The sequence below is a fragment of the Conger conger genome, chromosome 19, assembly GCF_963514075.1.
Source record: "Conger conger chromosome 19, fConCon1.1, whole genome shotgun sequence".
Taxonomy (NCBI): Eukaryota; Metazoa; Chordata; class Actinopteri; order Anguilliformes; family Congridae; genus Conger; species Conger conger.
The window spans coordinates 12636012-12658861 of record NC_083778.1 but is presented as its reverse complement, the minus strand read 5'-3'; the positions used below and the strand labels follow the sequence as shown (position 1 = coordinate 12658861).

The 22850-nt window shown below is 47.2% G+C and overlaps 1 long non-coding RNA gene across 1 annotated transcript; it reads left to right on the top strand.

Annotated features, from left to right (window-relative positions):
- The first annotated feature begins 3824 nt into the window (after positions 1–3824).
- LOC133118765 (uncharacterized) lies at positions 3825–14388 on the top strand. The gene is made up of 3 exons (XR_009706430.1): positions 3825–3932; positions 4085–4222; positions 13866–14388. It is a non-coding gene; the product is annotated as an uncharacterized LOC133118765 (long non-coding RNA).
- The last annotated feature ends 8462 nt before the right edge of the window (positions 14389–22850 follow it).

Sequence of the window (22850 nt, the reverse complement as noted above, 5' to 3'; positions counted from 1 at the left end):
CAATACAGTGCCAAAAAATACCCGAAACTCAAATTTAATTCTAAAATATAAGCTTCTCGGCTAAACATTTGAGAGAAATTACATGAGAAGACATTTTGTATTTCAAAGTGATACGCTGTAGTACTAGCATGAGCAGGGCGAGCCAAACTAATTACAAAACTAATTTGTAACACCTGTGGAAAGCTGTTCGTTGTTGAGGCATTTCACACCGACAGAGCAAGATTAATGCTGCCAGTAACACTATATTTAGGTAATAAGCCGTCCCCGACCTGTTTCTTTTTTATTTTCCTTACGACTTCAATGAAGGCCATTTGTATTCAAAGAAGTTGGATGATGTTTCACGGCTATTGAGGTGCGCAACAGACCTGTTATTTGAGTGTTAACTTGGCTCTGTTCATAATTCGGAAGTATAATGCATGGTCGAGCTGTGGTGGTCTGCGAGTCGTGATTTGCCAAAGCAGCTCACGAACCAAAACACACAAGGACACACAAGAAGGACACAAGCAAACGCATAACAAACAAACACACGGATATACAAACATACACATACGCCTGCAAAACAAACAAACACACCGTCTGCCTCATCTTGAGTAACAAACGTCAAAGCCACTGAAACATTTCCTTTAAAAAAAGTTTCTATTTCAGCAAAAAATCTAGCCATGGCAACTGGGCCCTGAGGTACCTGTGTGTATGCTGGTTTTCATTGAAACTGCAATTACAATTAAATCATTTTACCAAGCTGTTCTTTTTTGTCAAGCGCTTTTCTTGTTTCAAGGAATTATATTTATTTACCTAAATCCACACAATACCAAATAGCTTCCCATCCCTTAAAATGCAATATATTCTTCAAAACAACAATCTCTCAGGAGACTGTATGACTTTCAATCTTCACAGTAGTTTGTTGGACTCGTATCAAGCCACAACTAATACCAGATATCAGTAGACTTGCAGACAGAGATTTGGCTGGGATATTGAAAACAGGAAAATTGTTCATTTTACTTGCAAATTAAGTATCCTAGGGGCCTGCCGAGAAACGTAAAGCCAAATGCATTATGGGAACCGTAATGACAGAGGACAGAGTAAAACAGCCCTCGTGTTATTCCAAGCCTCTGCTTTCCTGTAGTAAATTTTATTTTGTTTTTCAAATCATTCAAACTGGCCCATAACGGAAAACCTTTGAGAATTAAACATTCACAACTGAATGTTTCTCAATAATGTTTTTCTGTGTATCAACATTCAAGTTTGCATCCGCACGCAAGACCACTGCTTGTGTTCACTTGCTATTCCCACTGTGCGCAAATTATGAGCTCTTAAGAGCCCTATCAATATTTAAATGAATAACTTGGAGCTGCAAGCGTTCGTGGATTTACTTTAATGTGTTGCTAAATCCACATGTATATGCATACAGACAGTGTTTCTCAAGCGTAACTCGGTTGCCAGAAGTCTTAGTAAGTCTAGTGGCCCTAAAATAAAAAAGCAATTAAATTATAAATACACAAGTGTGTGTAACTTAGGGCAGTGGTTCCCAATGTTGGTCCTGGGCCCCCTCTGTGTATGCTGGTTTTCTTTCCAACCACAATTGCAATTTTAACAAGCTGTTCATTTTCCTTAATTAGGTGCTTTTCATGTTTAGAGGGGTTATTTACCCTCTTATGCCAGAAATAGTTATGCATCCTTTGAAGAATAAAAGTCCACATCGTGGACAATGTTCAAATTGTGCTTATTTTGATATTTTGCAAACAATTGCATAAAAAGTGATAACTTTTTAACGAATTGAAGACAGGCGAATCAACAGGCTCCTAATTAGGTTGCTGAACACTTGTAGTTCTATCATGATTTGCTCCATAAACATATTAACACAATGCAGGTTTGGCTCGTTATCATTTGCTTTGTCTTTGAATTCTTCATAATTTTCCAAATGGTTTTGTTTTTTGGCCCTGTGTTCACATTTTCATTAATTAGGAGCTCATTGATTCATCTCAGTCTTTAATTTGATCCGTGAAAGCATTTTAATATCCTTTTTTTGTAAAAGGGCTGCCCAACCCTGCTCCTGGAGATCTACCATCCTGTAGGTTTTCACTCCAACCCTAACAAAGCACACCTCATTCAACAGCTAGAGCAGGGCTGCCCAACCCTGTTCCTAGATATCTACCGTACTGTAGGTTTTCACTCCAACCCTAACAAAGCACACCTCATTCAACAGCAAGAGATCTCACTGAGCTGCTCCTTACCCAGGATCCAGGCATCATCCTATTTGTCAGATTGCAGTGAATTTCTGGTTGAAATAGGTTGTCGGTCCGAATTGCTTGAAGGAAAACAAACAAGTACACTCATAAAAGGATGAAATTACAAATCTAAGATGTTTAACATTACATTACCTTGCATTAATGGCATTTGGCAGACGCTCTTATCCAGAGCGACCGACGGCAAAGTGATAAAGGTCTTAGCACGGGGTGCTTGCGCTGTTAAACTCGGGACGCTTCTCAACCCGTTCCTTCGCAGAGGCACACAGAGTGAGTGGGAGCTGTCCTGGGTGCTGGAGCCCGTGTGACTGAGTGAGCAGCCCTTCTGTGGGAGACCTGGCCCCCTCTGTCGAGCTGCTCCAGACGCGCTGGATCCGGACACGCCGATGACAACCCGCCGCAGGGCGAATGGCGGAAGTGTCGGCAGGCGCATCGTAAGCGATGGTAAGTCCGTTCAGCGTCGACGGCGTCCCGTCACCTCTCAGGGGAGAGGTCAGCGCCGTTATACTCTCGCAGAAGCGTGGTCGTATCGCTGGCGCGTGGGATTCAGGCACTTCTGTGTAGCGGTTGCTTAATATGCCCACGGCCCAGGCATCCGATGTGTGTCCTCTCCATTCCCGGAAGGGGCTCCCACTTTGACACTTTGGGACTGGGCCATATGAATGTACACCTCAGCAGGGTCCCGGAGAGGCGTTCACACCCAGGATTAACTCAGACAAAATGGCCAACACTCGCTGACAGTGGTTAGTCTGCTGGAGCAGAAACAGTTGCAGAAATAAAGCTGTGATATATGATATATGTATTACTGCATGGCTCAGTCCGTAAGAGCAGTCGTCTGGCAGTCAAAGGGTTGCCGGTTCGATCCCCCGCCCGGGGGGAAGTGTCCTTGAGCAAGACACCTAACCCCCAAATGCTCCTGACGAGCTGGTCGGTGCCTTGCATGGCAGCCAATCGCCGTCAGTGTGTGTATGAATGGGTGAATGAGAAGCATCAATTGTACAGCGCAATATATATGGATATATATGGATAAAGGCGCAATATAAATGCCAACCATTTACCATTTACCATTTACCATTTACTGCAGGTCACCCACGTGTGGACCTGCAGCTTTCAGCCAGGGCCTTGTGACTCACTCTCTCTTTGATGCTATTGAGCGATGGTGAATCTGTGCTCCTTTCACTCTGACATCACCCATGCCCTTTGACATCACCCATGTCCTCTGACATCACCCCTGCCCATTATTCTTCTCACGTGTTGTGTGGAAATATGTAATCAGGTCTGGGGATGGTTCTGTTGCTTCCTGGTGTTTTGAAAACATTCCAGGGGAATTACCACACATTTGTTCAGGTTACACAGAGAACTTAAAAAGGTCACATAAGGAAATAAAATCCCTGTGAAGATGTTGGGTGAGATTTACTACGCCAATGTAAACTACCTAAAAGAAGATTGAGTCATAACACAAAGCACCAAACTAAGATGAACAAGCCATTCCATCGGTTCATTTTCAGGTACTTAACAGCTAGGAAATATAAAACTGTTTTCAGGAGTCCATTAATTCCAGTCTGGGGCCCTTCTATGTGCAGAATTTCCTGTTTTGGCGAGGCTGAAATTTCAGACGGCGGCGCCTTGCTGGATATTGAAAAGGAACTGAGACGAGATGTAAACAAATGGAGCAGCCAACCTCACAAGGTTATTATATCTGGCTTCATATTTGTGTCGGTGATTAGGGCTTCTATTTTGGGCCTCTGGCTGTGTGCTGAGGACACACCGTGCTTTGCTGATAATTCCCCCCCCCCCCCCCCCCCCCCCCCCCCCCCCGTGGTAATTATCCATCACAACAGGCCAGAAGAGAGGGCGGCACGGATAGTGCAGTGGGTAGCACTGCCACCTCACAGCAAGGAGGTCCTGGGTTCGAATCCCTGTCGGCCGGGCCCTCAGAGTTCGCATGTTCTCCCCTTGTCTGCGTGGGTTTCCTCCAGGTACTCCGGTTTCCTCCCACAGTCCAAAGACATGCAGATTAGGCTGATTGGAGAGTCTAAATTGCCCATAGGTATGAGTGCGTGAGTGAATGGTGTGTGTGCCTTGTGATGGACTGGCGACCTGTCCAGGGTGTATTCCTGCCTTTCGCCCAATGTATGCTGGGATAGGCTCCAGCCCCCCTGTGACCCTGTTCAGGATAAGCGGGTTAGGATAATTTATGAATGAATGAATGAACAGGCCAGAAGAATAACTGGAACAACCTGAAATCTGTACAGTATTTCGGTTCATAAAAAAATGCTCTTATCACCTTAAAACAGACCGCTCCTGTGAACTGTTATGTTTACGGTGTGTGTGGTCATTTTTGTCCCTTTAACAAGTAGTCTGATTGTCACTGTATACCATTGTCTGATAATATTTGCTTATTGTGTTGTATGTTATGTTGTGTATGGTACATCTCAAGAGGGGATTTATCCTGAAAATACATTTCCCTAAATACATTGAGTAATCTCCACGCAGGAACTAACGGTGAATATGGTGTGTGTGTGTGTGTGAATTGTATCACCCACTTTAAAGACCCTGTCTGATCAAAGTCGTTATTGTGACATGAAGCCAGTGCTTTGCAGTTCAGTTTTTAAATGAGCCATTTTAAGTTGTGGGTTTCTTGCATAATAACATGGCTCTTACATGTGAGCCGACCAGGATTGCTCCACTGTATTCACATCTATGATCCCTTTTTTTTTTTCTTCACTATTTCACTATTGTCACTGCAGACGCTTTATAAACTGAAAGCACAACTTAGAAAACTGGAAACCCAGCAGAATTGGCCACAGTCGTTTATTTTTTTAAATGTTTATAAGTATAGGCCTGAATAAACCACCACTCGAACCTCCGACTGGAACCTCCAACCACGTCAGGTGTGTCGGGGAAATCGATGACGAAGCGCGACTGCAGATTCGCTGACTCGGTGAAAACGGTTAAATGTCGCCCTGAGGGGAGAGGTGAAAGGGTTTAACAGGGACGCTGTTAGTCTGCTCTGATTACTTTGTGTGTGAGACTGAAATACAACACCTGAACGATTAAATCAGACAAAATGGCCGACGCTCGGTTAGTCTGCAGAAACGGTTGGGGAAATACTGCTGTGATATGGATTCCCCTCTCCCCATGTGATATCTGATATATGTATTGCTGTCTATTGTGTTTTACATTTATTCTATTGTCATTTTTGGATGCTGCCATCTTGGCCAGGTCTCTCTTGGAAAGGAGATAGTGTATTTCAATGGGACTTCCTGGTTAAATAAAGGTGATAAATACTTGGGCCAAGACATGCCAGAGAATCCTCTCAGCACTAAGTGGCGGCACTGACCGTTAGCCTTATCTCCTGAACATGTGTAATGGAGGTTTCTGTAGGGAGAAGGGAGTGTGTAATGGAGGTTTCTGTAGGGAGTGTGTAATGCAGGTTTCTGTAGGGAGAAGGGAGTGTGTAATGCAGGGTTCTGTAGGGAGAAGGGAGTGTGTAATGGAGGTTTCTGTAGGGAGTGTGTAATGCAGGTTTCTGTAGGGAGAAGGGAGTGTGTAATTTAGGTTTCTGTAGGGAGTGTGTAATGGAGGTTTCTGTAGGGAGTGTGTAATGGAGGTTTCTGTAGGGAGAAGGGAGTGTATAATGCAGATTTCTGTAGGGAGAAGGGAGTGTGTAATGGAGGTTTCTGTAGGGAGTGTGTAATGGAGGTTTCTGTTGTGAGAAGGGAGTGTGTAATGGAGGTTTATGTAGGGAGAAGGGAGTGTGTAATGGAGGTTTCTGTAGTAGGGAGTGTGTAATGGAGGTTTCTGTAGGGAAAAGGGAGTGTGTAATTTAGGTTTCTGTAGGGAGTGTGTAATGGAGGTTTCTGTAGGGAGGTAGGGAGGTAGAGAGTGTGTAATGGAGGTTTCTGTAGGGAAAAGGGAGTGTGTAATGCAGGTTTCTGTAGGGAGTGTGTAATGGAGGTTTCTGTAGGGAGGTAGGGAGGTAGAGAGTGTGTAATGGAGGTTTCTGTAGGGAAAAGGGAGTATGTAATGCAGGTTTCTGTAGGGAGAGTGTAATGAAAAGCGTGTTGCTTGCACAACGCGGTCATGCATCCTTGGCCCCTTATTTTGAGGGAAAATAATAAAGGGTTTTTTGTCAAAGGACCGTGAAAGGCAGATGGGATTGAGTGAAACAGGACATGCCGTATTCCACCACGGGAGGATTTAATTAACTGCTGGAATTAGGCGCAGATCTTACTATACTCACAGGGTCAAAAAAAAAAGCATCTTCTTTGTGCATCCAGTGGCGTGTGTGTGTGTGTGTGTGTGTGTGTGTGTGTGTGTGTTTGTGCGTGCGTGTGTGTGTGTGTGTGTGTGTGTGTGTGTGTGTGTGTGTGTGTGTGTGTGTGACGATGCAGTTTGTCACAGTCAATAAAGCAGTCGCTCTTGTGAGCAGTACTGAACCACAACTGTAAACCCCTTATACTGTCATGGCTGTCACTTTACACAGAAATACAACCCCCACAGGCCCCTTGACCTCCCGTCTGACCTGGAAACAAAACCACAGGAAGCTGACACTGATATTTATCCAGTCTCAAAACACCCCATGACAAGCACTACAGAGACCAACGATAAATATAGAAAAACACGAGCAAGCTGGGCTTATTGAAACAAATCATCTGTGTGTACGTTTGGGATCACGGGTAGTGTAAACATCAAGGGTGGAGTATAAAGAGCCCCTGCACGGCCTGCTGGGCCTGACTGTTCACCGGCCGAGAAAACGCCAAGCGAAAATACAATATCCCTTCAGAGGGATAGTTTCCCCTCTCGTGACACACAATTGAAACCAAAAACAAAATCCCCTTTTGAAGGTTGGACCGCTCATTATTCACAATTCTATCAAAAACAAAAAAAAATGGCACCCATGCCTTTGTGCAATTTCCAAACCATAACCTGGCACTTCTGCTAGCTCTGAGCTCCAGGATAATGGTCTGAGTACTTCTGTATTGTTTGCTTGCTTCACTCACAGAATGAGCATAAATGGCTCCAATGTGCCTCAGCTTTAGTTCAGATGTGGAAGCAAAACACCCGAACTGTGATGCAGGCGTAATCTCTGAGGTGGGAGGTTTAGCACTATTATTGATGTACATTTTTTTTTTTTTTTTTTTTCTGATCTTAAGAGATCTTGGCTTGACGGGATCCGACTGACTGAAGCTGACTCCTCTCTCTGTGTCCACTCCTGAAGAGCTGCACTGACCAATTATTCCGTAAACTGGTTTGACAGGCCTGGCTAGACGCCAAGCAAACATATTACGATACAAAGAACATTGCAATCACATTATGACCGAAAAGCATTAAAATATTCAGTCCTCTCTTCTCCAACACTGCCAGTGCAAAGACCCTGGTTGTAATTAAATGGTGGTTTAATGAATTAGGTGGTGAGGGGAGGTTTGACAACAATGGGGATTTTTATTTTGAAACCCAGCTAGTCTGCGTCAGGTCTTTTGTGCCTGTTGGTCCGCCCATCTGTCGCAAAAAAAGCATGACTGATTGCAGTTTCCTTCAATGAGCACCTTAAGCCTTTCAGGAGTGAGATCACAACTGTGATGACAGTGTTCTGACCTGAACATTCTGGTGCTGATGTAACAATCACTACTGGTGACTGAAAGCAGTGGTGTTCTGGATAAAAAAAAAAAAATTCCAACCGACTCTTTATAGGGTTAGAGGCATCGTGATAGTGCTGCAGTTCCACCACAGCTCTGACAGACTCAGCTGGGTGGTGATATCCCTGTTCACGCAACAGTCTCGTCAGCAGGGGGCGCCATCCCCTCGAAAACAGGCCGTCCGCCCTGAGGCAGTTCCCAGGCCTGCCGATCATCTGCTGAGAAACCCCAGGGCACAGCTGTGCAGGGCAGTGGGGCTGTGGGTACCGCCAACCACCTCATGACCCCCACCACCAGCGCATACCTCAATAATGAAGGACATCAGAGCGGATTAGGCGCTCCAGAGACATTGGCCAGAGGATTCGGGGGCCACTCCTGCACGGATTTATGGCCCCATCTTTCAGTTTCCGTCGTCCCAACCGGCCTACCTTGGGAATTTTGGAATCCTCCCTCCGGGCCCTGCAACCTGGGGCCCCATCCTGGCTCGGGGGGGACCGAGTGGAATTGGGGAGCGCTCCTAAACGTTTGTGAAATGAGGACCCTGCCTCCCGGTCGTATAAACACGGCGTGATGGCTCCGGTGACGCCGGGCAGCCCAGGCTCCGCGGGCATCGGCGGAGAGATCGCCCACATCGCGCCGGGCTCTCTCCCAGCAGCCCGGGCATCTGTTTCCGTCCCCCCCCCCCTCTCTGCACGGGTCGCCCTGTATGCACGGAGACGCTGCCGGATTAAAGCTGACAGCCTGCAATTTAAGCTCATATTTGTTGCTCTTTCCTGGACGACGGAACCGCAGCCGTGGAAATTGCATCCAGAAGAGCCTGGGGTCTCCCTGGCACGGATTCAACGCGATGCTGGGAGCAGCCTGAGGGATTGTGGTCGGCGCTTACTCGATAGCGTTTCGCAGTTCCTGGAGGTTTTTTCGGGCGTGCATTCCATTCATGCTTGCGAGCCTCCCGTTCCGCCTCATGCCAAAGGCGCTCTGTTGGATGGAGATCTGGGTCCTGTGCAGACCGTTGGAGTGAGCTGAAGTCGCGGTCATATTTCCTGGAACCAGCTTGAGATAATGTGCGGTTTGTGACGCATTCTCCTGCTGGATGGATGTATCCACTCGATCGTAAAGGGTAGCTCTCGCTATGCTATGGTGTTCAAATGATGCTCAATTGGTCTTCAGGGCCTAATGTGTGCAACGGTGATATTCCCCATGCCATTCCACCACCACCAGCCTGCACCATTGACACAAGGCAGGATGGATCCATGTTGTTTATACCCTCCTGTCTCACCTTTGAGATTTGTCATACCAGGCCACGTTTATCAATCAAATGGTACAGTTATTTCAATTATTTAGCTTTTAACCGCAGTGACTAACAGTTGATTAGTCTAAGCAGGGGACAATGTGGAGTCAAGGGCCCAACAGCTGTGTGGATCTTATTGTGGCCGCACTGGGCCTTGAACCGCAAACCTTCCGTGTCCCAGTCACGCACCTTTGCCACTAGGCTACAGGCTGCCCCCGTGTTCAGGTCTGGAAGTCATGTGTCCACTGTGAGCATGTTTTCCCTGTTCTGTTCTTCGCCGGCAGCAGTGGAACCGTGTGCGCTCTTCTGCTGCTGTAGCCCGTCCGCTTCACGCCATCTTGCGTTCTGTACTCCACTCCTGTGAGCATTTACGGCCTGTCTATTAGATTTGAAATGGTCTGCCCGTACTCTGACCTCTCTCATTGACAAGATGCTCTCTCATTGACAAAATGTTCATGGCGCCGCGCCATTCTCTGTAAACTCTAGAGACCATCATGTGTGAAAATCCCAGGAGAGCGGCTGTTTCTGAGATGCGCGGGACCACCAAGGTCACCAACCATCGTATTGTGGGTGAAGTCACTCGGATCACGTGTGTTGCCCAAGCTGGTTTGTTTGAACAACCAAACCTCTTCAGCATGTCTGCATGCTTTATATGCTGAGTGGATTCTTCTCCGAGTCCTTCCCCTCTCTGTCTCAGACACAGGCCTTGTGTCACTCACACTTTTACAGAATGCCTTTTCTGTACTTATACCCACAGAATAATAAAACTATTGTGTGCTTTAATATTGCATGTTATTTTTGGATTAGGAATAGGGAAATGAGGATATTGGTGTCAAACATTCCACCTCTTCAATATCTGCACTTGGTTTGACCCAAGAACCCCCCCCCCCCCCTTTTATTTTGCATGGTTATTCCCACACATTGTAAAAAATACAGATTACGAACAAATAGTGCCTTTCTGTCACCCGAGTTTAATTACATGTGAAGTGTGAAAATCTATTAATTTAAAAAAATGTCCCTTCCTGGGACATTGAGTAATGGATCTTAGATATTGTTCCAGCCACCCGGCTGACGGGAACAAAATGGCGGCGATCGTCCACCTCTGCTCTACCGCGCGGCTGCCAGCCGCTGTCTCTGCTCACGCGACCTGTATCGCTTGCGTAACTGCGCCCAGTAACGCAGACACTGCGCTGTGCTGTTTGGAAATGCCTGATTGATGTTAACTGGGTCACCCCCCCCCCCCTACTTTAAAAGTGCAGACAGTGATTTACTGCTTGGCAAACTCCTAGCAAAGTCATAGACCTCTGTAGTGCTAACATGGTTCAGCAGTTTGCATTACGCAGGAATGCAGGCCCGGGTCGATTGTGACCCATGGACCCATCCACACACTGGAACAGAGACCAGACCACAGGACCCATCCACACACTGGAACAGAGACCAGACCACAGGACCCATCCACAGACAGAGCCTTAACAGATCCCAGACTGTAGGCCCCATTCACACACTGAAACAGCACCTAAACAGATACCAGACTGTAGGCCCCATTCACACACTGAAACAGCACCTAAACAGATACCAGACTGTAGGCCCCATTCACACACTGAAACAGCACCTAAACAGATACCAGACTGTAGGCCTCATTCACACACTGAAACAGCACCTACACAGATACCAGACTGTAGGGCCCATCCACACGCTGAAACAGCGCATGAACAGATACCAGACAGTAGTCCCCATCCATACACTGAAACAGAGCTGTAGTCCCCATCCATACACTGAAACAGCGCCTTAACAGATATCAGACCATGGGGCCCATCCACACACTAGAACAGAGCATTAACAGATACCAAACAGTAGACCCCCCACTCACACGAAAATACTTTTACAGAATGCTTTTTCTGCACTTATACCCACAGAATAATAAAACTATTGTGTGCTTTAATATTGCATGTTATTTTTGGATTAGGAATAGGGAAATGAGGATATTGGTGTCAAACATTCCACCTCTTCAATATCTGCACTTGGTTTGACCCAAGAACCCCCCCCCCCCTTTTATTTTGCATGGTTATGCCCACACATTGTAAAAAATACAGATTACGAACAAATAGTGCCTTTCTGTCACCCGAGTTTAATTACATGTGAAGTGTGAAAATCTATTAATTTAAAAAAATGTCCCTTCCTGGGACATTGAGTAATGGATCTTAGATATTGTTCCAGCCACCCGGCTGACGGGAACAAAATGGCGGCGATCGTCCACCTCTGCTCTACCGCGCGGCTGCCAGCCGCTGTCTCTGCTCACGCGACCTGTATCGCTTGCGTACCATACACTGAAACAGCGCCTTAACCGATACCAGACCATGGGGCCCATCCACACACTAGAACAGAGCATTCACAGATACCAGACCATGGGGCCCATCCACACACTAGAACAGAGCATTAACAGATACCAAATAGTAGTCCCCATCCGTACACTGAAACAGCGCCTTAACAGATACCAGACTGTAGGCCCCATCCACACACTGAAACAGCGCCTGAACAGATACCAGACTGTAGGCCCCATTCACACACTGAAACAGCACCTACACAGATACCAGACTGTAGGCACCGTTCACACACTGAAACAGCACCTACACAGATACCAGACAGTAGGCCCCATCTGTACACTGAAACAGAGCTGTAGTCCCCATTCATACACTGAAACAGCGCCTTAACAGATACCAGACCATGGGGCCCATCCACACACTAGAACAGAGCATTAACAGATACCAAACAGTAGACCCCATCCGTACACTGAAACAGAGCCTTAACAGGTACCAGACTGTAGTCCCCATCCATACACTGAAACAGCGCCTTAACAGATACCAGACTGTAGTCCCCATCCATACACTGAAACAGCGCCTTAACAGATACCAGACCATGGGGCCCATCCACACACTAGAACAGAGCATTAACAGATACCAAACAGTAGTCCCCATCCGTACACTGAAACAGAGCCTTAACAGATACCAGACTGTAGGCCCCATCCATACACTGAAACAGCGCCTTAACAGATACCAGACTGTAGTCCCCATCCATACACTGAAACAGCGCCTTAACAGATACCAGACCATGGGGCCCATCTACACACTAGAACAGAGCATTAACAGATACCGGGCCATGGGGCCCATTCACATGTTGAAACAGCGCCTGAACAGATACCAGACTGTAGGCCCCATCCACACACTGAAACAGCACCTGAACAGATACCAGACTGTAGGCCCCATCCACACACTGACACAGCGCCTGAACAGATACCAGACTGTAGGCCCCATCCACACACTGAAACAGCGCATGAACAGATACCAGACTGTAGGCCCCATCCACACACTGACACAGCACCTGAACAGATACCAGACTGTAGGCCCCATCCACACACTGAAACAGCGCATGAACAGATACCAGACTGTAGGCCCCATCCACACACTGAAACAGCGCCTAAGCAGGATAAACCACTCAGCGGCCCCCGGCCGTGTGCTCGTTGCGTAACAGACGGGCTGCTGAAGAGGTTCACGACCTTCCCCGGGCTGCTGATCGGAGCCCCTGCACGTGACGGGGCTGAGAAAACAGCCGTAAATCACCGTTGCCGCATTATAAACAGGGCCTTCCTATGTCGCGAGGTTCAGCCCGAATTTCCACACTCGCCGTATCTGTTTTATTTGGCTGCGGGAAGTTTTGTTTTTTTTGTGTGTCTGCGAGAACCTCCGGTCTTTTTGCGCCGTAAGTTCCTCGCCTTGTCTAACGCTTTGGGCCGGCGATGAGCAATGATGGACGGAGCGGCTGTTTGTCAGCAGTTTGGTGGTTCGGCGGTTCAGCGCCTAAGTGCGTCGCACAGGAGGGAACTTCAGCGGACTTCAGCGACGGGTATTCCCGGCCTGAAGCCTCCGTGCTGACATCAGCAGAACGTGTGAAGACTTTATTTATTTTCGTGCGTTCCAGGAGCGTGGCCTCCATCACTCCCAAGAAAGTTAAAGTTCCCGACAGCCCCTGTCGAGAATTTGTTTGCAAAAAGTCGCCCGTGCATCACAGTCTGTACGGAGCCAAGTGTGTGTAATACCCCCCTTAAAGGGGATTTTCACCAAACAATAGGCTGTCTTGCCGTTTCTTTTGTTTGTTTTCATTGAGCTTTTTTTCCTGTACTGTGAACAATCAATGACTGAATTTCCCGCCCGCACCTTATTTATTTCTGTGGTCCAGGGGCGGCATTCTGGAAACTTCCTAACTCTGAAATCATGTCTTAACTTTGGACTTAGGTATAATGGGTCATTTCGGACTCCTCACGGTCAAGAGCAACACTGTTTATCCCTCCCCCTGGTTTTCAATGTCCCCACACCATTGGCTGCGGCAATTTTCAACCAATGAGCTTGAATTACTGTATTGTACAACTGTACAATGTTTTGGTACAGCGTGTTGGAGCGTAAACTGTATATTTTGAAACCCGAATTTAAGGACTATAATAAACACAGGCAGAGGGTGAGCCAGCATGTCAGTGAGCCTTTTTCATTGATAGGAAGTGATTTACAATGGTCCTGTAACAATGTTTTAACACAGAAATCTTACATATCATACCTTTAATGCCCATTCGTCTTTTTAAGTTTCAGCGCAACCGTATGTCCATTTAACAGAAATATTTATGCTTTTTCCTACATGCAGTTACAAGACACGATGAGCAACACACCCATGTTACTCAGGCCCACTAAAAAGTCTCCCAACCCGCATTTTTTACTTCATGGAGTTGCAGAAAATCATACGCAACACACTCAAGTCGCTCAGAAGTTTCCGGAATATGGCCCCAGAAGCCAGGAGCGGCGGACATTCTGGCATCTGGAGGAAATCTCCCGTACAAACGAGGTGACCTTTGGAAGTCAGCGGGACCATAACGGACCTCCCCCGCTGTCTGTTCAGCAGCTGCTACGGAAACCTCGGGTGTGTTTGGTGGAAAGTGCAGAGCTTTACCCGTCTCTATAAGCGCACAGATACACTCAAGCGTCCCCAGGCAGCTCTCTCAGCCGTGGCCTGGGGGAGACGACTTGCTCTGACTGTAGCCCAGATGAGAAACAACAACGCGCCGTAGTTTTGTTTTTGTGTGTTTTTGTGTGAAATACCCGCTTGTTATGTTACGATGTTAACTTACGTGTGTTGTGTTTATTTGCCGTGCTCTGGCTTGTTTGATTGATTGAAGCGCGTCGGCTAGAGGAAGATTAATGGTCCGATGGCTGGTCCTTCTGCTGTCCTAATTCATGGAAGGGCCGACTGCAGCCAATAAAATCGCTTGCGAATCTGTGAAAGAATAGTGGGATTATTTCTCATATCAGTTACATTACATTAGTGGCATTTTGGCAGACGCTCTTATCCAGAGCGACGTACAGTTGATTAGACTAAGCAGGAGACAATCCTCCCCTGGAGCAATGCAGGGGTAAGTGCCTTTCTCAACGGCTGTGCAGATCTTATTGTGGCTCCCCCGGGATTAGAACCACCAACCTTGTGTGTCCCAGTCATTTACCTTAACCACTACGCTACAGGCCGCCCTAGTTACCATTGGGATTCAATCAACACTTGGCCTTTGACTTCTACTTATAAAGCGAGAATGATTAATTTTTTTCTTCATGCGTTGCCTTGGCCAGGTTGACCGGGTCGGCCATTTCCGGAAGGTTCCCTCCGACGTCCTGACCTCTCTCCCTCGTAAATCTCCAGCTAGGCTCCGCCCCGGGCGACAGCGTCGCGGTTACCGTCCGGGTCCTCGTAACAGACACTTCACGAGACTGCGTTTGCCGCTGGGGTCGGCTGGTGAACGCTCTGATACTGGTTTCGGTCTCGTTTGCGTTTTGGCTGGGAAATGAGTTTTTCCAGTTGTTGCTTTGGAGCGGGAGCCAGGAAAAATAGGCTTGTACCTCGAGCTCTTCTCTGCTGCGACACGCTTCAGGCTCCTTATTGACAAGATTAAAACCTTCCCCGCCCGTGGATGGCTTTGATAGCGCAACAGAAAAGTATCTGGTGACTCCGTAGTGGTTGTGGGAAATTTCCCTGCAGTGTTTCTAAGCAGGACTATACAATACACGTCTTATTGCTTATTATTTTCCAACATCTCTTGTAATCGTGCCTCACTTCGAGTTTGACATGCCATAACTTTACTGACTTAGCCTGCACATAACATGGGAACTTGACTCAACGTTCATAGCTATGGATAACTGATACTCTCTCTGACCTGTGTTCTGTAGTTGTTCCAATGACCATTGGTCTGCACTTATTGTCTGTTGCTCTCGCTAAAAAGCCTCTCCCAAATAAATGTCTGGAAAATAGTACAAAACCTGAAGCTCTCGTCATGCCCACGAAACCATGTGACATCATTGACGGAACATTCCAATAACATTGGGAACATTAGGTGTATTAGGTGAGTGAAGGCTTCCGATGAAAAACATCATGGAGAACCGCGAGGGGGTTTTGAAGTCACGTCAACCTTGCGTCGTGACTCCCATTTTATCGAGATCGTGTGTGATTTAATGTCAAATCTGCGTCGCTTATTCCACATCTAAACGGGTTTGCTGGCACAAGCCGTTGGCCGAACAGCCAAACCGATTCGTCAGTCGCGAAACGCGTCGACCGTGACCTCACGAAGCGCAATTCCTCTCCGTCGTCCTCTTTCATTTCCGCGCTGGGGCGTCACACTGCGAGCCTCCAGATCTTTCTCTGAAGGCGGCTCTTTTGCGGTTGCAACTTCTTATCTGACAAGTTTTTTTTTAAGCAACTGTTGAACGGTATATTGTTTTCTGTTGTGGGTGACATAAGTCTACAGTGAAAACACTTGCTTCGGTTTGTCTTCCTTTGCTGCTCAGGAAGGGGTCTTGAATTGCTCATGGCTGGGACGCTGTGTCTGCAGGGTTAAGCCTCAGGGAGGGTAATGGCAAAGCTTGAAGCCACGGCAGTCTAACTGTATTTTCACCTCAGTGTGCTACTCAATGAATACACAGGGAAAGTACACACGGAATGAAGATAAAATAAGCTTCACAGACTTAATCACAATTAGAAATAAGAAAACAATTGGTGATAGCAATGATGAAATCGAAAAGAAAAACTGGCGATTAAACATTCAGAAAATAAGAGACCATTATAAAGCTATCCAGGCTATCAATACCGTACAGTATTAATGTGCGGCTGTATATTGTAAATGCATTGGGTTGAAAATAATGTACACAAATCTGTGTGAGACTCTGTATGACAGTCACTCTGGATGGATAAAGTTGTTTGTTCAGCTCTGGTCACAGTGGGCTCATATAAACTCTGCCAGAGTTGATTTTACACTGAACATTTTACAGTGTCAGTGGTGAGAATTTGTTTGCAGTGTTCCTTACAATTTAGAGCAGGGGTGTGTTTTTGGTGTGTGTCAGCACGAGAGATGAATTTCAAAGTCTTTCATTGGCTAAAGAGTCCACACACCTTGTTCTCAAGGCCTTCATTGGCTGCTGATTGAAGGGAAACCGCAAACACCTGCAGACACTGCGGCCCTCCAGGACTGGAGTTAAACCTGCAGACACTGCGGCCCTCCAGGACTGACACCCCGATTTAGAGCATCCAGCATTTGTTTTGTCTTTGCTATCATCACGGGTGGCCTGTAGCGTCGTGGTTAAGGTATATGCAAGGTCGGTGGTTCGATCCCCGGTGTAGCCACAATAAGATCCGCACAGCCGTTGGGCCCTTGAGCAAGGCCCTTAACCCTGCATTGCTCCAGGGGAGGATTGTCTCCTGCTTAGTCTAATCAACTGTACGTCGCTCTGGATAAGAGTGTCTGCCAAAATGCCATTAATGTAAATGTAATGGAATCACGTTTTTATATATAGCCCCCACCTTCATGTCAGTGACTTTGTTCTGTGAATAGGTCCTCTCAGAACTAGGTGTGTGTCTCCATCTGCATCCTCTCTGGGTTTCACTCAGTGTGCTTATCCCGCTAATTCAATAATCCTGCTTCATGATCCCCTGGCTCCATTCCCAGGTGCTGTCGTACGGACTTGCTGACCTGCCTTGCTTAGGCGGTATAAATGGATGTAAAAGCGCAACAGCGGTATCATTAGTGGCCTTTATTAACGACAGACCGTCGTTTGACGGTCCGGCTTGTTCTCTCTTTAACTTTGTTTGTCGGGCACACAGATGTTTTCCGGAACATTCTCTTCTGGGTTAAAGAGAGGAGAACCCATGTTCTGTCTCTCCCAGCCATCTGAGCATCTGTCTCACCTCATCAAGCTCTTCCTGTTCTGAAGAGGAGGGCAGCCAGTCTACATGTGGACATGTTCCTACAGGCAGCCAGTCAACATGTGGACATGTCCTTACAGGCAGCCAATCAACATGTGGACATGTCCTTACAGGCAGCCAATCAACATGTGGACATGTCCCTACAGGTAGCCAATCAGCATAAGGGCAGGCTCTGACCAAGATTCCTCAAGCAGGTATCCAAATGGAGTTCCAAATTTTAATCTGTTAGTGACCTTGGACAGAACTGGCTGTCACCTAAAAATGTATTTATGTATTCAATTTATTAATAGTAAAAAGGATAATGACTTTTATCAATGCCTTTATTCATGACATTCAATTAAATGTAATTAATTAATAAAATGTAATTCAATCAATTAATGTATAGACAAGGTTTGTTTTACTTATTTATTTTTGTTGCTTTAAGATGCCCAGGAAGCATAATTAGCGGCTCGTTGTTTGGTGCGTCCGTGAAATAAGATCACAGTTTATTTTCACAGGTTTAGCATGTCAGAGGCATGTTGTTTCCCTCATGTGGATTTATGTATGTGTTTACAGAACAGATTTGCCCTCTAGGAGTGCTGATTCCACAGTCTGGGCGTGTTCAGAAGAACTGGAAAGCCGCATATCACGTTATTATTACGGTGGATGGACGACTGTGGAGCTTTTGATGTGTGTGTTTGTGTGTGTGTGTGTGTGTGTGTGTGTGTGTATGTTCAACAAACATTCAGACACAAAGCACTGTTGGATTGTTTTTTTTTCTCAGACAAGGCTCATTAACATCTCCCACGTCAGCTCGGCGAATGAAACTGGAATAACAATAATATTAAATGAAAGTCACACACTCACACTCACTCACACGTACACACACAAGGACATACAGTACACATGCTAACAATCTTCAAGCTTTAAATGCACCATTAGCTAAATTACATGAAACAAAACAAACTGAGGTCAACTGAAATAGAACTGTGCATACAAATGCCCTGTACACTAAAATACTTAGCTATGGGAACAATAATTGCACCAGTTATGCTGCTACTGTGCTGCTACTGTATACATAACAGTTATCATAAAATATGTTACCGTAAGAGCCAGAATAATTTCCGTCTCTGTTACGATTCATTACCTGTTTTAAACCTTTACCGTAGTGGTGGTAGTTGAAGCTTTTTCTATTATGTACTTTTACATTTGACTGTTTATTTTTTTAGATGATAAGGAAAGAAATGGATCTCTTATCTTATGTGGAGTACTTTGGGCTACAAATGAGCTGTACGAAGGCTCTCAGTAAAGTTTTTTAGTTTTTAGCACTCAGTTTTTACGGATCGTACGTGGCGGATGTTACGCATTGTCGTGATCCGTGGGCGAGACGGTCGAGAGCAGTCTAGACACGCTCGCTATCTGGTCCAGGCCGCAAACTCCCTGGCCAGAATTTCCTCAGTCCCGAGCCCCGTGGGAACCATGCGTTTCCTGGATTTTCTTACAACCGTTTTTCCTCAGCCCAGACCTACAGCAGACACGTGCGTCTTCGCCAAACACCAGAACGTGACTCTCCTCGCTGACGTGTTGAGACCTGTGAAGTCTGACATTGTAGTTCCTCACAAGCAGTGTAATACATTGATAAACCGTTTCTGCCGCCTGTTTAGTTACTAATGCCCCCGAAACATACTGCCCTACTTCAGAGTCCTGGGAGTTCCTACTATGCTGCTACACTACTGTGTTTGTCTGAAGTTAAACCTGCAGACACTGCGGCCCTCCAGGACTGGAGTTATACCAGCAGACACTGCGGCCCTCCAGGACTGGAGTTAAACCAGCAGACACTGCGGCCCCTCCAGGACTGGAGTTAAACCAGCAGACACTGCGGCCCCTCCAGGACTGGAGTTAAACCAGCAGACACTGCGGCCCTCCAGGACTGGAGTTAAACCAGCAGACACTGCGGCCCTCCAGGACTGGAGTTAAAGCACGCATAGTCAGACGCAGCCCTGGTGGCGTGACTAAACCCACAGACAGTTCAGCTCTGTTTGCACCAGCAGAGGGCCTCCTGTGCTTGCTGATGGAGGGAGGGGGCTGTGGCAGGAGGGGGGGTTCCCGTCCGGTCAGTGCAGGAAGAATTGGTGGAAATCCTAAAATCCTCCCCCGCGGAAGGTGCAGTGAGAGCGGAGAGCGAGCAGGAGGTGTGGGCGGCGGCTCCCAGTCCCGATAGCGAATGAGATTAGAGCCCCAGAACAAGCCGGCTTCCGTGGTATTGAGTCAGTGATTTCACATTAAGAGGCGATTAACCTAGCAGTTGTTAAAATCGATCTGCAGATATCGTTCTTTGTCGATAACACTCAGACTTTGTCACTCACCTTGTTTTTTTGTCTGATTTCCTTCCTACAGTATCTGTGCTGTGGCATCTCCGTGCAGGGCTTCAGACAGCAGGCTGAAACGAAAGGCCCTCTTGGCTTTTTGGGAGCGGTGGAGCGGGGGTTAATGTCTGGAGCGGTTTGGGACGAAAGCTTGGGGTCTGAAATACACTCAGGCAGAAGCCTGGACCAGGAAGTTGTCCGAGATTGTTCATGAGTCACGATCCTCTTGTAGTCTTCCTGTCGCGTTCGGGTGAGTAACACGGTGTTGAAAGTCCGCCTAAACACTTCGACAATTACAGGAAGCGTCTCGCGGCAGGAGTGTGTAATGGGTCCGAGTGAGCCTGCCCCTAACGAACCCCGCTCGTTAGCCTGGAAGCGCGGAGTTTCCCCTCGCGGCTGATGTCATCGCTCGGTTTAGAAGCTGCAGTTTCCGGGAGGCTGACGCCCCTGTTTGTCTGGACCGGCCTGTACCTTTCTCTCAGCGCCCCCGGCCTCCAGCTCAAACGCACCCCGCTCTCTTCAAACGCAGCAGTCGCTCCGCTAAAACCCGTTTCACCCCCGGTCTTCGCTCGCCGACGACCGAACGGAAAGATTTCCGCCAAGGGCCGACGACCTTTACGTTTTAGGTCGAGTCTCCAGCCGTTGAAAAATTCTGTTCCAAAAAATTGTTGTTTGTACGTCAACATTTATTTTGAACGCGGTCCTGCGTATTGTGCGGGCCACGCCATTACTTTTGTGCTAAACGACAGTCGCTAAGACTTCATGTACTTGCATGAGCTTTGAATTTTAGGCGCTAAATTCATGTAGGGGCGACATGGCTCAGGCAGTAAGAGCAGTCGTCTGGCAGTCGGAGGGCTGCCGGTTCGATCCCCCGCCCGGGGTCTCTGAGCAAGACACCTAACCCCTAGATGCTCCTGATGAGCTGGTCGGCGCCTTGCATGGCAGCCAATCACCGTCGGTGTGTGAGTGTGTGTATGAATGAGTGTATGAAAAGCATCAATTGTTCAGTGCTTTGGATAAAGGTGCTTTATAAATGCCAACCATTTACCATGTACACTGCGGCCCTCCAGGACTGGAGTTAAACCAGCAGACACTGCGGCCCTCCAGGACTGGAGTTAAACCTGCAGACACTGCGGCCCTCCAGGACTGGAGTTAAGCCTGCAGACACTGCGGCCCTCCAGGACTGGAGATAAACCTGCAGACACTGCGGCCCTCCAGGACTGGAGTTAAACCAGCAGACACTGTGGCTCTTAAGACTTCATGTACTTTCATTCGCCATGAATTGTAGCCGCTGACTTCATGTACTTACATGAGCTCTGAATTGTAGCCGCTCAGCCCATTGGCTGCCACGGGGAGCCATATCGCGTTTAAATATAGACGATTTATAGTCGGAATGTTCTCTTAAACGTATCATGTTTGTGACAGGTCGGCCAAAACGGGCAAAGACAAATTGCATCCATGTTAAAGCGCAATTGACTCAACATTTGTAAAGTAGCAAGAACATTCAAAACATACGCAATTAATTTTTGCCCAGTGAATTATGGTTTTGAATATTGGCCCAGAACATATTTTACCGTTTACTGTGCTGAGATCAAGGTATTTGAATAATGAATACATCAAGAATTTGAGTGAGAACCTTTCTTGGCATATTGCTGTAGTACTGTGTATTGCGGCCCTCCAGGACTGGAGTTAACCCTGCAGGCACTGCGGCCCTCCAGGACTGGAGTTAACCCTGCAGACACTGCGGCCCTCCAGGACTGGAGTTAAACCTGCAGATGCTGCGGCCCTCCAGGACTGGAGTTAACCCTGCAGGCACTGAGGCCCTCCAGGACTGGAGTTAAACCTGCAGATGCTGCGGCCCTCCAGGACTGGAGTTAAACCTGCAGATGCTGAGGCCCTCCAGGACTGGAGTTAACCCTGCAGGCACTGAGGCCCTCCAGGACTGGAGTTAAACCTGCAGATGCTGCGGCCCTCCAGGACTGGAGTTAAACCTGCAGATGCTGAGGCCCTCCAGGACTGGAGTTAAACCTGCAGATGCTGAGGCCCTCCAGGACTGGAGTTAAACCTGCAGATGCTGCGGCCCTCCAGAGACCCTGGCCAATAGGCAAAAGGAATTCTGAATTACTGTATTTGCCTTTGACCAGAAGCACAATTTCGATACATAAATGAGATTATTAGCTCATGAAAGTGTTTTTTTGACTTTGATGACGAGAGAGGTTGTGAACGTCTGTTTAAAAAGAAAAGAAAAGAAAGAATGAAAGTACGAAGATCAGAGAACGAGACAAAACCGGGAAAAACCTCGGAGGAAACCAGTACCGACGTCATCCCTGAGTTGGCTTTTTTCTCTGCAGCGAGTAAGAAGCCACAACCCCCCTGTGACATTCCCCGGTCTTTCTCAGAGGAAGCCCTTCATCTCACGCTGATTCTCCGGTGGATTCTGGCCGAGCCGCAGGGCAAGCCCGAACAGTGCGGCCATTTTAGCTGCGTCCGCTCCCGGAAGCTGGTGCAGCGCTGACCGCAAAGAATTACTGCATTCGCTTTTAATCCAGAGAGATTTGTAAGTGCGTAGGTTCTTCGGCAAGTTAAAAACATCACGTCCATAAATAGCAAAACACGCATGAACGGCTGTTCTAACCAGTCATCTTAAGTGCATTTTTTTTTATATAGGGTGCGCAAAAGAGAAATCAGAAGGGGCAGGGGGTAAATCAGGAGGTAGGACTGATTTCTTAATAATATAGGGTGTACAATCGGGATTTTGGGGGGGGGGGGGGGGGGTAAATCAGGAGGGGGGGACTAAGGTTTAGTCCGAAAAGGTGTGTTTTCGGTCTGAATTGAAATATGGGGAGGCTTTCTGCTGTCCTGACTGTGGTAGGCAAGTCAGTCCACTCCAATTACTTGGGAGCTCATCTCCTGATTGGGATGCATTAGTGTGCGCCTGCATTTATCAACTGAGGGGCACCTGTGCTCCAAGTTAGTGTAGAGCCCAGTAATGCTTTTAAAGTGTGCGCAGTAATTTTAATATTCACTGCGGTAAATGTTTTGAAAGGGA